Source organism: Notechis scutatus, chromosome 5 (genome assembly GCF_049901735.1).
Source record: "Notechis scutatus isolate UNSWTSFEM ecotype Mainland chromosome 5, rNotScu1.2, whole genome shotgun sequence".
NCBI classification, from domain to species: Eukaryota; Metazoa; Chordata; class Lepidosauria; order Squamata; family Elapidae; genus Notechis; species Notechis scutatus.
This window is the reverse complement of record NC_142013.1, coordinates 82,591,556-82,605,747: the sequence shown is the minus strand read 5'-3', so window position 1 is coordinate 82,605,747 and position 14,192 is coordinate 82,591,556. Positions and strand designations below refer to the sequence as shown.

The following is a 14,192-nucleotide window of genomic DNA, read 5'->3' as shown; positions in this document are numbered from 1 at the left end:
GGGGCCAGGCACGGCGCCCGCGAGTTAAAGGAAGCCGAAAGTTGCTGGGAAGTTGCTCGGGTGCTGGGAGCAGGCTTTTAAAGTGCCGCCCGAGCAAAGTTTAAGCAGCCCGCCCGCCCGCCGGGCGGAACCCTTCCCACTCCTCAGCGGGAAGATGCTCCAGCCCGGAAAAAAAGGGGGATCGGCGGGGACTCACCTTCGGAGAGGTCGCACTCGAAGGTGATTTGAACTCCCAGCCGAGGCCTTTGCAAAGTTCTTTTCTTTCCTACCCCAAGAGCGCTCCACACTGTTTTGCAGCTTTGGGGCCATGCGGCACAGGGCAATGCGATTTTTTTCAGGGCGGGCGGATTGGACAGACCAATGGGCCGGATGTGGCCCGCGGGCGTGTAGTTGCCCACCCCTGGTCTAATTAGTAAACATAAGAGGCTATTGCCCCCAATTCATTAGTAATTGCTTTGAGAAAACTTATTTGTTTGTTTTATGGTAAGGCACCACCTATTCTAATGTCACAATTGTAATTGGTTCTTCATGAATTTCATCTGTGCTACTATATTTTAATTCTTCAGCACTTGATGCACCAACTTATGATATGGATACATTTTACACACACACAAACATAAAACAACCCCACAGAGAGACAGAGACAGAGACAGAGAGAGGGAGGGAGGGAGGGATGGAGAGAGAGAGGGAGGGAGGGAGGGAGAGGGAGAGAGAGAAAGAGAGGGAGAATTGGTTCCTGCAACAATATCAGAACTTCATGCAAAACCTTATACATTTTTGCTGAATAATTAATTGCAATAAATATATAGACAATGTATAGCACAAACTATGGTCTAAATGAAACACCATAAAACTTGTTTATATCAAAATTAATTTTAAGGGGGTAACTTTATCCTTTTATTAAAAGCAATAGTATTCAGAACGTTCATCGTTGCCTTGATCAGTGTTTTTCAAACTTGGCAATTTTAAGGCATGTGAACTTCAGTTTCCAGAAATCCCTAGCCAATATGCTGGTTAGAGAATTCTGGGAGTAAATTTAACACATCATAAAATTCCATAATTTGAAAAACACTGGCCTAAATTATGCTACATGTAGCTTATTCAGAACATGTAAATAACCGTTACAGTGCTTTCTTTGAAAAAGAGTGAATCAGTCAAAGGAAGTGTTATTTTTAGCAGACAGCTCCACCACACACAGTTTTCACTAATCCTAGACATATGAAGAAAAAAACTGTCATATTTAAAACAAAATCTTGGAGTTGGCTTTGTGGACATGTCCATGCAATTTACTGAGCTCTAATATGAAAGTGATTTATCATTGTCATCTTTTGGATTTTTTCCTCCCACTTCCTAGTCTGGCACTTATAGCCAAAATACTTAACATCCAAGATCTAATTAAGTCTCAGCCTGCTTAGCTTGTTGGCCCAGACAAGATCAGTCAGATATTTCTACCTGCAGGAAGAGTAACTACAATAGCTACTCTCTATTCATTTGAAACAGAAAATAGCCTTGGGTCCCTGAAGCTGAGGGAATTAAGATAATGAGGAGGTCTGTAAAAGCCCTGAATGTCCTGCAAATTTCCTTTTTACTTTCCATTCAAATCCGTTCCATAACCCAAATATACTGTATTTGGTTTAAAACTTTAAAGGTTTTATCAGATCTTTATTTTGTTTTTCCATAATAGCAAGTAATAAAATGTGTATGTTCATCATAGAATTTGAGCTACTTTTCATTTGTTGCTAAATACTTTAGTAACTCTTAATAATCTAAATCAAATTAAAAGTCAGATCTAAAATAAAATAAAAAAACATTTTAAATGAATAGCTGTTTATTATCCACTTTGTATTCTAGTATGCTTTGCATAGTTGTGACTATCAATTTATATAGCATCAAGGATTATTTTGTGCTGCTGTACTTAATGTACCTTGACATACCTATATTGACAGAGAAAGTCTTCTCTACCAGATTTGTAGTGTAGTACCAGCAGTCATAGGAAAGTCATAGGACTGATAAGAGTATCTTCCTGGGTCAGATATTTACATCAACGCTGCCAGGCATATATGGAAACCTTGCAGCTGAAATGTAGACATAAGCAATAATGAACAGTCACAAGGTAATCGTTTCTATCTCAGACATGACCTCATATCAACAGAAGACAATAAGCAGGCATCTACATTTACCATTCTTGCCTAAGAACAATAGCAGAAAGTACTTTTGACTAATCAGGCAGGAGAAAATTCAAGCTTATTGTCTAATGAAACAAATATCATTCATATTTCTCTCCATACCATACTTGTCTGTCTGTCTTTCAACTACAATCTAGGTAATCCCACTAAATATGGAAAGATTAAAACACAATTTTAATGTTATACTATCAAGTTTCTGTCTGTGGGTCTCACAAACATTTAGAAAATATGGTGCTTCCAGGTATATGATCTATGCCTATTATTTTTTGCCATTGATTATTCTGCCTATGGATAACAATGGAACTGAAATTGAGAATATCTGAACAGTGTACTGAAATTATGGGCCAAATGATCTGGCTTAGTACATAATTTTCACAGTTAATTAGGCTTAATTGTAACCCACCACCTGTCCATTTCATATGTGATAGCAAAACATGATTACTGCAAACCTGAAAGAGAAAAAGGGTATTGATGTTTGCATGGCAAAGGTAGGCACAAAACGCATATAGGCACAGCATATTTTTAACTGTCAATACAGAGTTTGATGTAAAATAGGAATAGGCCTAAAACACCTTTTGGCTCAGCTGAAAAAGTTACTTTAAGTAACAAATGCCCTAGTTTAATTAATGTTCTATTAAAATGAATTTATATCTTAATTCATATAGTAGATGACAATGTACAAATGAAGATATTACACTGGAGACAAATAAGGAAAATTATTTTGTCTTCTCCTATTGACAAATATTACAGCTGAGGGGAAAAAATATGACCAAATGGTATACCCAGAAAACCAGATAATGTTGCAGCTAATGATAAAACATGCTTCTTTATAACTCTTATAATGTGAACAAAAATGTAATAGAGCGATACAATAATGCAGTTTATAATGAAAATTATAAAGTTGTAATTTGTACATGTGTTCTAGGGTAATTACATTATGGCAGGGCCCCAGATAACCATTTTGCAGTTAGGAATTGCACTCTAATGTCCCAAGTAATGTTTTGGTGATATGCTGATTTTGCCCAAAATGTAGCCTTTTCATTTGGAGTCTTGATTTTCTTCAGTGGATTTGTTTTCTATTTAAAATAACCCTTGCCATATGCTACATAATACCGTGTTTCTCCAACAATACGATCTCCCCCAATAGGAAGACCCAGCATGTTTTCTAGGCATAAAATGAAATTAAGCCCCTCCCCCCAAATTTAGGCCTATTTTAAAACATGCAAAATGGGGGAAGGGCGGGGGGACTTGCTGTTAGGAGCACCCCGCGGGCAGCAATTCCTCGCCACCAGCTGCTCCTAATGGGCGATCATGGCAGAGCGCGGAGAGTCCCTACTCCTACCAAGCACCTTTGCTGCAGACCCAAGACCTTCAGCGCCCGCCGCAGTTGATTTCCCTTCTGCCCATGCCGCCGCTGCGTTTGGAGCTGCCACTTCCACGTTTGGAGCACCACTGCTGTTTGGAGCACCGCTGCCATTTGGAGCTGTCACTTCTGCATTTGGAGCTGCCACTGCGTTTGGAGCTGCCACTTCCACGTTTGGAGCACTGCCGCTGTTTGGAGCACCGCTGCCGTTTGGAGCTGCCGCTTCCGCGTTTGGAACACCACCGCTGTTTGGAGCACTGCCGCTGTTTGGAGTTGCCATGTCCGCATTTGGAGCTGCTGCCGCGTTTGGAGCTGCCGCTTCCACGTTTGGAGCACTGCCGCTGTTTGGAGCACCACCGCCATTTGGAGCGCTGCTGCCACTCCAAACACAGCTGCAGCTCCAAACGCGGAAGTGGCAGCTCCAAACATGACGGCGGTGCTCCAAATGGCGGCAGCACTCCAAATGGCAACGGCACTCCTAACACGGAAGCGGCAGCTCCAAACGCGGTGGTGGAATGGGCAGAAGGGAAAGCAACAGCAGCGGGTGCCAAAGGTCTTGGGTCTGCAGCAAAGGTGTTTGGTGAGAGTAGGGAGCTCTCTGTGCTTCGCCATGATCACCTGTTAGGAGCGGCTGGTGGCGAGGCTGCCCACGGGGTGCTCTAGATGAGGATGCAAGGGGGGGGAATTAAGTCACCCCCGAAAAGACGGCCTAGCCATTTTTTCGAGGCTCAAAAAAATATAAGACCCGGCCTTATTTTATGAGAAACACGGTACATTAAAATAACCCTATAGAAAGATATGTTAAACTTGTTATTATATCAATATTAATTGATATCCTAATAAAAATTATAAAAATAATAATTCCACAAGCATGCTGGGAGGGAGAAGAGAAGACTTTAGGGCCACACAGAAAGAACGGCTGTTGTATGCATGTTGACCATAAATCACCATTTCAGATGCATTTGGGATTTCAACACAAACTTTTTATTGTTACTGAATAGCAATTGTACACATCTGATTTGTAAAACAAAGTATGCTTCAAAACAAGTACAATGCAATGTCTGGTATAGTCCCAAATAACAAGTAGGATAGTGCAGTTTGCAAAGTTCTCAGTGTTAAGCAACTTTGGGGAGATTTCAAAATCCAAGAGCAATACTGAAAGCAATATTAACCTTACATCTACCAGTTTATCAATTCACAGGACTACAGTGTGGATGTAATTTGCTCATGTATCTAGCAAGTATAAATTGCACACTTTAGAGAGGTGAAACTATCAAATAAATAGGACTGTGAAAAATCACATGAATGAAACAGCTCTGAATTTCCTCTTCTTGAAACAAAACTGAATTTCATTTCCAATATGGAACAATAGTATACTGTTTTGTACAGTACTTTGAACAGACGGCAACTGTAGTCAATTGTTTCAACTACTGTATTCTGTGCAATATAACTAGACTTTGTGATTTGCTATTCTATTAAAACAAAATTGGCCCGTTGAAATCGGCTCATTCAGAGCTGCTACTCACTAAAAATCTGGGATAGGGATGGGGAACAGCAGGGAATAGAAGGCTCACTGAGGGGCCATTTTAGATCTGAAATTACTGGTAGCGATTGACTAAGATCTGGAGTTCTGTAATGAGTCAGAATCTGGGAGAGCTGCTAGGAGTAGTGAGTATATAGATGATCATTTAATATATGGATGTGTCTGCTTTATCAGCCAAAGGAGAGATAAGCAACCTTTCTCACCACTTATATGCTACACAATGTCAGCAGTGGATGATGGAAAATTCCCAGATTATAGACTCAATTCCTTAAAAGGAAGAATAATCCCTATAGAACAGGCATATTTCTGAATTCCCCAGTCCATTTCCAGAATCACTAAAAACTCCATCTAGCCTGAATTCAGCTATCAGGAATCTGGATACATATAAACAAAGGTGTGCAGTAAACTATTAGTATTGAGCATCATCATACTGTTAATGACAACTAACTCCCAAGGCAGCTGCAAACATTGACAGCAACTTCATATAGATTTCAAATAACACAGGAGATAAAAAAAAATTGCATGACATTATTCATCCATCCTTGGGACAGTTTGTGATGGGACAAGCATATGTTTCCCAGTTTCACTTTCAGCTTGAACTGAGGAATAGGAAAGAGCAACTCTTTTAAGCACTGAAACAATGTGCTTTGCATAGTTGTTATCAAGACCACCAGAAATATCACCAGTATATGTAGTCCTTGACTAATAACAGTTCTTTTAGTGACTGTTCAAAGTTACAAAGGTACTGAAAAAAAAGTGACATGACCATTTTTCACACTTGTGACCATTGCAACATCTCCATGGTCATGTAATCAGATGCTTGGCAATTGACTCATATTTATGACAAGTGCAGTCTCCCAGGATCACGTGATTTTGCAATGTTCTGATAACCAAAATCAATGGGAAAGCCAGATTCACTTAACAACTGTTTGACTAATTTAACAACTACAGTGATTCATTTAACAACCGTGGCAAGAAAAGTAAAATGGGGCAAACACATTCAACAATTGTTTCACTTGGCAACAGAAATGTTGAGCTAAATTGTGGTCGTAAGTCGAACACTACACTTTCCCTGTCTCTTTCCTATCTAGTTGATCAATTAGACAAGCCAAGTCTGCCTTCATGAAAAAACTAAATCCAAATCCAAGTTAGCAAGGCATTTGATTAAGACAAGAAAAATATTAATGATCTAAATAATCACTGGCAGGGCAGAATGTTTAGACAGCCTTAGAAGTTAACAGGCAAGTAGTTGCATGAACAGAACTAAGAGGTATATTGGCTTCCAAGCAAAGTATTTGAAAAAAAGCTCACAAGTCTAGTTGGAATAAGAAGGCTGACATTACTATTTGTAATCTGGAGCCTTGCTCAGCTCTGAAAAGTTCCTTTGGGCAGTTTCAACAGAAGCAATTAAATAGAAATCCATGTCCTTTTTTTTCCTTCATTGCCATGGATTTTATAATGGTGCCTATACTAGTTTCAAAAGGATTCACTATCTATCCAGTTGTGCCATAGTTGTTCAAGCTATTTCAATATTACCATTTCATTGTTCGCAATACTATGCAAAACAAGGAGTACTTTGTAGCCATTTGATTCTGGCATCTAGGAGACATGGTTATTTCATGTCTGAGCCAGATTCCAATAAGTTAAATTCCTATATTTGCACCTTGTCTACCCTATGTTATCTTACAAGGACAATATTTCAACCACAAAGAATTGGTGGGGATCATACTAATGGACCTCCTACAGTTGGAGATTATAAATCTAAATGTATGTGCTCCTGATGAGTGGTCACCAACCGGTGGTCCGCGGCCCACAGGTAGTCCGCTGAGAAATGTCATCCCCCAAAGCACTCACCCCCAAAGCAATTAATCCAGGCTGCACGGGAACACAAGGCTGTGCCACCTACATGGCCCACGGGAACCTTCCCCGCCCATTCACTCCTTACCTGGCAAAATTGCCTGCTAAGTTGCTATTTTTCCTTTTTTTTTGCCGGCAGATTTAGATTAGGTAGAAAGCAGAAAATCGTTGGATTTCTTGCTTTCTAGCTAATCTTTAGATCTTCGGCTCCAAAACTCCCTTAGTACTGAAGCTTCTATTATTCAGTGCAGGTAGCCGATGGCAGAAAGATATATCTCTGAATCTGTGGTTCTGTGAGCAACTTAATCTGCCTGCCTGTTTTGCCTGATTTTGGGTAAAAGGTGCTCTTTTTTTAATAAAAAAAATCAACATTTACATACATGGTGTGTTGTAAGTTAATTTTGTGAGTTTGCTTGCAAGCAAATTTTATATGATAGACTCAGCTAACTGATGGCAGAAAGATAGATCTCTGAATCTGTGATTCTGTGAGCAACTCAATCTGCCTGCCTGTTTTGCCTGATTAGGAGTAAAAGTTGCTATTTTTTAATTAAAAAATCAATATTTATCTAAATATTTATAATATATACCTACAAGCCATGCCCAGCCAGTCACATGACCACCAAGCCACACCCACAAATTAGGCCACACTCACAGAACTGGTTGTTAAGAAATTTGAATCCCACCCCTGCCTCTGTGTATGTGTGTGGGGGAGGGAGGGAGGGAGGGAGAAGTACTAATACCACTCTAAGCCTTACTAAGACCACCCCTAGAGTAGTGCATCCAGTTTTGGTCACCACATTATAAAAAAGATGTTGAGACTCTAGAAAAAGTACAGAGAAGAGCAATAAGGATGATTAGGGGACTGGAGGCTAAAGCATACAACGAACGGTTACAGGAACTGGGCTTGGCTAGTCTAGTAAAGAGAAGGACCAGGGGAGACATGATAGCGGTCTTCCAATATTTGAGGGGCTGCCACAGGGATGAAGGGGTCAAGCTATTTTCTAAAGCTCCTATAGGCCAGACAAGGAATAATGGATGGAAACTGATTTAACCTGGAAACAAGGAGAAACTTTCTGACAGTGAGAACAATCAACCAATGGAACAGCTTGCCCTCGGAAGTTGTGGGAGCGCCATCACTTGAGACTTTCAAGAAGATATTGGACTGCCATTTGTCAGAAATGGTGTAGGGTCTGATTATCTGTATCTGGAGAGAGAAAGAGAGAGAGGGAGGGAGGGAGAGAGAGAGGGAGGGAGGGAGGGAGAGAGAGAGGGAGGGAGAGAAAGAGAGGGAGGGAGAGAGAGAGAGAGACTCTCCCACTAACGTCAGCAAGGCAACGTCAGTCAAAATTCATATTAGTGGTCCCCGGGATTTAAAATTATGAGTTTGGCGGTCCCTGAGGTCCAAAAGGTTGATGACCCCTGCTCCTGATATTCTTTCTTTCCTTCCACAAACTGTTTCAAAGTGGATTTTGTCACCAAGTCAGTGTCAACTCAAGAAACCACATATAGTTTTTCCATGACAATCTATCCCTCGCCTGGTCTTTCATGTTTTCTAACTACATATTCATCTACTCTGTAGATAATCTCATCTACCAGTTGTCCTCTTCTTTTCTTTTACATTCACATCTAAATCCACCTAATGTGTCTGAAGTAGGATAATTTGAGCCTGGTTATTTGTGCCTTGAGTGAGAATTCTGGGTGGATGCATTTGATGATCTATTAGTTTATTTTCTTGGCTGACCAGAGTATTTTCAGGAATCTTCTCCAATAGCAATTGATAACAATTAATTAATATTAGTTTAATTCTTTTCTAATTCTGCATAAGGCCTGTACTACAAAAGACAACAGCAAGATGGGTATGTGTGCTGTAATGAATACAAATATTAATAATGAATACCACACAATGAATACTAAAGGAGAGATATAAAATCTCTTTTATATCTAGTAGTAACTGTGAGGGGGATCATGGACTCCTAGTGGACAATCACTTAAATATGAGCCAGCAGTGTGCTGTAGCTGCCAAAAAAGCCAACACAGTTCTAGGCTGCATTAACAGAGGGAGAAAATCAAGATCACATGAAGTGTTAATACCACTTTATAATGCCTTGGTAATGCCACACTTAGAATCCCGCATCCAGTCTTGGTTGCCATGATGTAAAAAAGATGTTGAGACTCTAGAACAGGGCTGTCAAACTCCTGCCCCATGGGCCAGATGTGTCACACGCTGGCCATGCCCATGCCCAGTTTAGCAAAGGGGACAAAAGTCCCAATACGTCATATGACGCTGCCATGACAATGTGAAAGTGCGCAGAGAAGAGTAGCAAAGATGATTAGGAGACTGGAGGCTAAAACATAAACAGAACGGTTGCTGGAATTGGGCATGTCTAATGAAAAGAAGGACTAGGGTGACCTGATAACACTGTTCCAATATGTAAGGGTTGCCACAAAGAAGAGGGACTCATCTAGTCTTCAAAGCAGGTCAAGAAGCAATGAATGGAAACTAATCAAGGAGAGAAGCAATTTAGAATTAAGAAGAAATTTCCTGACAGTTAGAACAATTAATCAATGGAATAACTTGCCTCCAGAAATTGTGAATTCTCCAACACTGGAAGTTTTTAAGAAGAGATTGGACAACCATTTGTCTGAAATGGTATAGGGTTTCCTGCCTGAGCAGGGGGTTGGACTAGAAGACCTTTAAGGTTCCTTCCAACTCTGTTATTTTATTCTAAAATACTATGTGCAGTAAATGATATTCTACACTAGAGCACATAAGACAGATGCAAAGTTTAATGTGACAGAAGGAGAAATATATAAAGTACATAAGCAGTGATGTCATGGGGTTGGCTTTTTTTTTTTTTTTTGCCTTACTTTGCTATCTCTGCTTACTTTGCAGTGCTGTTCCACCCAAAGGCTAAGCAAAACCGTCTGCATGTAAAAAGTTATTTGCCTCAATCATTGAAAGAAGACTTTCCTATAAAACAAGACAAGTATGTCCATCTTTGCTCCTAAACTGATTTTTTATTATAAATTTAAAACTTGGGACAATCACATCCACAAATTTTTTAAAGTTAATTTCTACATTTCCTTAGGAGTAGTGAAGAGCATGAGTTAAGATGCACAACACTCATTCAAGAAAATTATTATTGGAAAAAGGTGACAGCTTAAAGTTCTAAAAGTAGCCTTGTTGTGCTCCCATGCATAGGTTGCCATAGCTACAGCTTCTGCATAAAAGCAAAGTGTTGGACTTATTTAAAGAAGGGGGAAAACTCTACCTCTTGCCATTTTAACCACGATGTTCCAAGACATCTTGGCTCAAAACAAATGCAACTGTGAATGCAGGACCAAAGAAGAGTTTAAATTTGACAGTCAACAGGAATTTCCTTCTCTTCTTATACAGAGACCATGCAAATTTGCCCCAAGGAGGAAAACGAAGGGCAGAATAACATCCTAAAATGTCATTATGCTATTTATTTTACCTTTCTATTCGGTTATTTTAATAATCTGCATCACTGACCCAAAGCATCAGGAGCAACTACGTTTTAGAAAGCTGTAAAGGTTAACTGAAACATTATCAAAATATTTTGGTATGATCAATGTCTGAAAGCAGATGTGTTTAGTTTAAAATAATTAAGATGAAATTAAGTTATTAATGCAAAGTATCAAGGGAAAATGATTCTTTCATTTATTCCAGAGTTAAATTGTCCTCTTTAAGCCAAAGTTTAGTACTGTGAACTTAGTTCACAAGCTTAGCTACCTCTGAAAATAAAAGACTCTTAGAAGCACATGGAAGGCAAGGAAGTTATATAAATACATTTCCAGAGCTGACTTACAAAGAGTAACTGTATCACTACTGCTGTGATCCATAGTTGCCCATTAACGGCTAGATGCTGCCCTGATTCAGCATCCCTTGGACCTTGACAGAAAGCTATCAAAGACTTCTTTTCATCTGTAAGGACGTTCAGAACAGACTGCAGCAGCTGAGAGAGATTAAGGGATTTCAGCTGAGGTTACAGTTTGCAAAATGTAGCTCTGTGAACTTCATCATTCAAGAGCAATAAGCATTTATTCATAGCATTATGACAATTTCAAGATTAATGAGCTGAGTACAGCATGAGCTTTATAGTAAGGTTACAGCCTTCTACACATTGTTTACCTAGTGCTATTACATATATTTTGGAACTAATTTAAAAGATGCCAATCGCACAATATGTAACTGTGCTAATTAGAAATGAAAATATAAGAAATTAACAGTAAGAAGAATGATTTTATCTGAAGAATAAGAGGCTTTTTATTTAGGATAGAAAAATGGACTTCTCTCCACCCTTACCATAACGTTTTGCAAAGGATAAACATCACTCTTACCCTATACTTGATCCTAGCCAAATGGTCATACAGTACTCTTACTAACATTTATAATAATGCTCTTATTTTTAAGATCTATGAAAAAAAAATGAAATGATTAATAACTTTAGTTAAATATCTTCTACCAAAAAGGGTAGAGATAATCCAAAGGAACATGTTTTATTTATAGCACATTTGTGCCTACTTAAACCTTAAGATCAACATTTGAAATTTTACGGAAGGATCACACAGGCATTGAGACATGGGAGTTACTCAGTTTTCCATAAATGATCTTCAAAAGGATTTTTAACAAGTAATATTATGTGGTATACATATGATTATTTTTGCAATCTTAGACATTTTATGTTCTGTTTTATGTTATATTTTTATGGTTTATATTATACTTGTGTGTATCTGTGTCTGTTCCAGACTAACACCCTCTCCCAAAACCAGCTACTTATGACCTGATTCCAAAGTTATTATATATGCTTCTTCATATACGGTCACATGACTATATTTTGAGTCCTTAGCAACTGACCACATTTACAGCTGTTTGCTGTGTTCTGCAGTCACACAAACATGATTTATTATGGGAACCAGTATTCACTTCCCATTTACAGAAAAAAACACATGATGACTTGCTTTGTGACTGTCGTGACTTATGACTATAATTATCTGGTTCAATTAGTCATAAATGGATGACACCTGCAATTATTATTCTGAAAGAGTTTTGCACAATTTCTGGAACATGGTGGTTTGTTTGGGTTTTGAAATAAAACAATCTTTTCAACGTTATGAATAAATATGCAGGGTTTAATACAATACACATTATAAAGCCTGCATGATTTCATTTACTTGCCATTGTATGAATCTTTAATAATGATAAATACCAAGGACTTCACAAGTTCTAATTCTTATTCTGAATTAGAAACAAAAATTATTAGGTTAGATGTAGGTATTCCCAATTTATGTGCTCAAAAAATATCCTTCATTTAAAGTAACATTAATGTAATATAATTACAATTCAAAATCATCATAAAACATAAAGTTACAACAAAATTAATAAAATATGAAGAGGGTGGCAAAAAAAAAAACACCTAAAAATGGTCCATGCAATAATACATCAGATGTCAGCAATATCCATATATGAAATAAAAAGACATGTTTTCTTGATGATTTAATCTATATAAAGCTCACTTCAGGACTACTGACTGAATAAGAAGGACAGCATGTTAATGAAAATAATTCAGTGTTTCCTTTTCAACTAAGAAATTATAGCATTTGGTGATTATTTACTTAGAAGTACTTACTAGAGTGGAAACAAAAGAAAGGAAATGTAGACAACAATACTAGGGATAACTTAGCCTCCCTCATTATTGCAGGATCACATTACAAAGCCCTTGGCATTATGCCTCTATTTTTTACATACAGATACACATCCCTATTATAAGAATGTTTTCTAATTCCAGATGTGTTTGGCTCTCGCTCTCAAGAATTCAGTTGGATTTGCTGAGTGGGCATATTGAAAGCTGTCCTCTAACAAATCTTTTAAGTCATTGTACAGATATTATGGAGCTACTTATGAATCAATATACACATTTATTCAATAAACATGTTTGCAGTAAGAGGCAAACTTTCTGTAATCCAGTGTTGTTCATTTCTCCATACACCACCCATGTTGCAAATATCTGCTACAACAATGGGAACTGTAACAATATTTCTAAAATTTCTAAATGTCTTTATTCTATTACAAGTAAAACAAAACAAGATGATATTTCTGAATCAGAAATATTGTCTTAAGGATGATCAAGTTATAAAACAAAATCACAATGTTATTGTCTCATAGCTGACAAATATCACTAGAAAGTTCAAATAGATCAATTCCACTAAGTCCGTTATAAAATGAGTTTTACAAATTTCAAAAGCACAAAAAAGCACTATATTAACATTCAAACATAAATTTGGGGGAAAGTATTGAGTATTATCACAATGCCCTTAAATTCATTACAAAACACCTCACTGGTGTGACATAGATGTCACTCATGGTCTTGATGACATAAAGTTCATATTTATATCTCAAGCAAATATAAATTATTTCTTTATAAGTCAGCTTAATGAATAATTTGTATCTTAATCATGTTGAGTTTTTTGAGATTTAATAGCTGACCTGCAGGATGTATTTTCCCTCCAAAAGACATTAATTTAATTACAAAGGCGTTCAAGTGCTACTGAAAGATTGAACAAAAAACTCAAATATATTTTGAAATCACAAAATCTTCAGGTTTTCTACTGCTATCTCAGAGATTTATATTTTATTTTGGCACTATGTATACATATTAGCATTTTTAATTAAGATTTTCCTTTTGTGAATGGAAGAACGAACATTCATATTGAAGAAAAGAAATAGCTGAATCCAACCATACTTAAGACAGACTATTAGAATACACTGTTCTAAATTGTTAAAGGGATTAAGGTATTTTTATGCTAGTTAGCTGATGTCTAGGTAAAATAATCATATCTCTTTATCTGAAGTTGTAAAATGAAAATGAGGTATTTTCTTATCAGAATGCTCCTTCCCTTATCATCAGGGCAAGACTAATTAAAAACTTTATAATATAGCTCAACATAAGAGTTATTTTATTCTTATATTTTTGTTAAAGCGAACTATTTATTTACAAATCAATGCCTTGACCCTTTCAGTGTTTTTTTTAATGATGTTTCTTTTTCAAGTGGATTACTGCAGAGTTTAAATATAATTTGTGTGTACAAATTGTCTCTGTATGGTTCTGTGTGGCTTTCATATAGATCTTTCAAGAATATTAACTATCTTACAATATAGGAATTTCACAATGATCAACTAAGCTGTTCATTTACAAATTAGTAGCCCTGTTGGTAGAGCAAA

The 14,192-nt window shown here is 37.6% G+C and overlaps 1 protein-coding gene across 4 annotated transcripts in view; it reads right to left on the bottom strand.

The window, feature by feature from the left end:
• Nucleotides 1–14,192, bottom strand: part of MAP4K4 (mitogen-activated protein kinase kinase kinase kinase 4) — a 155,817-nt gene that overhangs the window by 65,659 nt on the left and 75,966 nt on the right. The gene's annotated exons all lie outside the window — the stretch shown is intronic.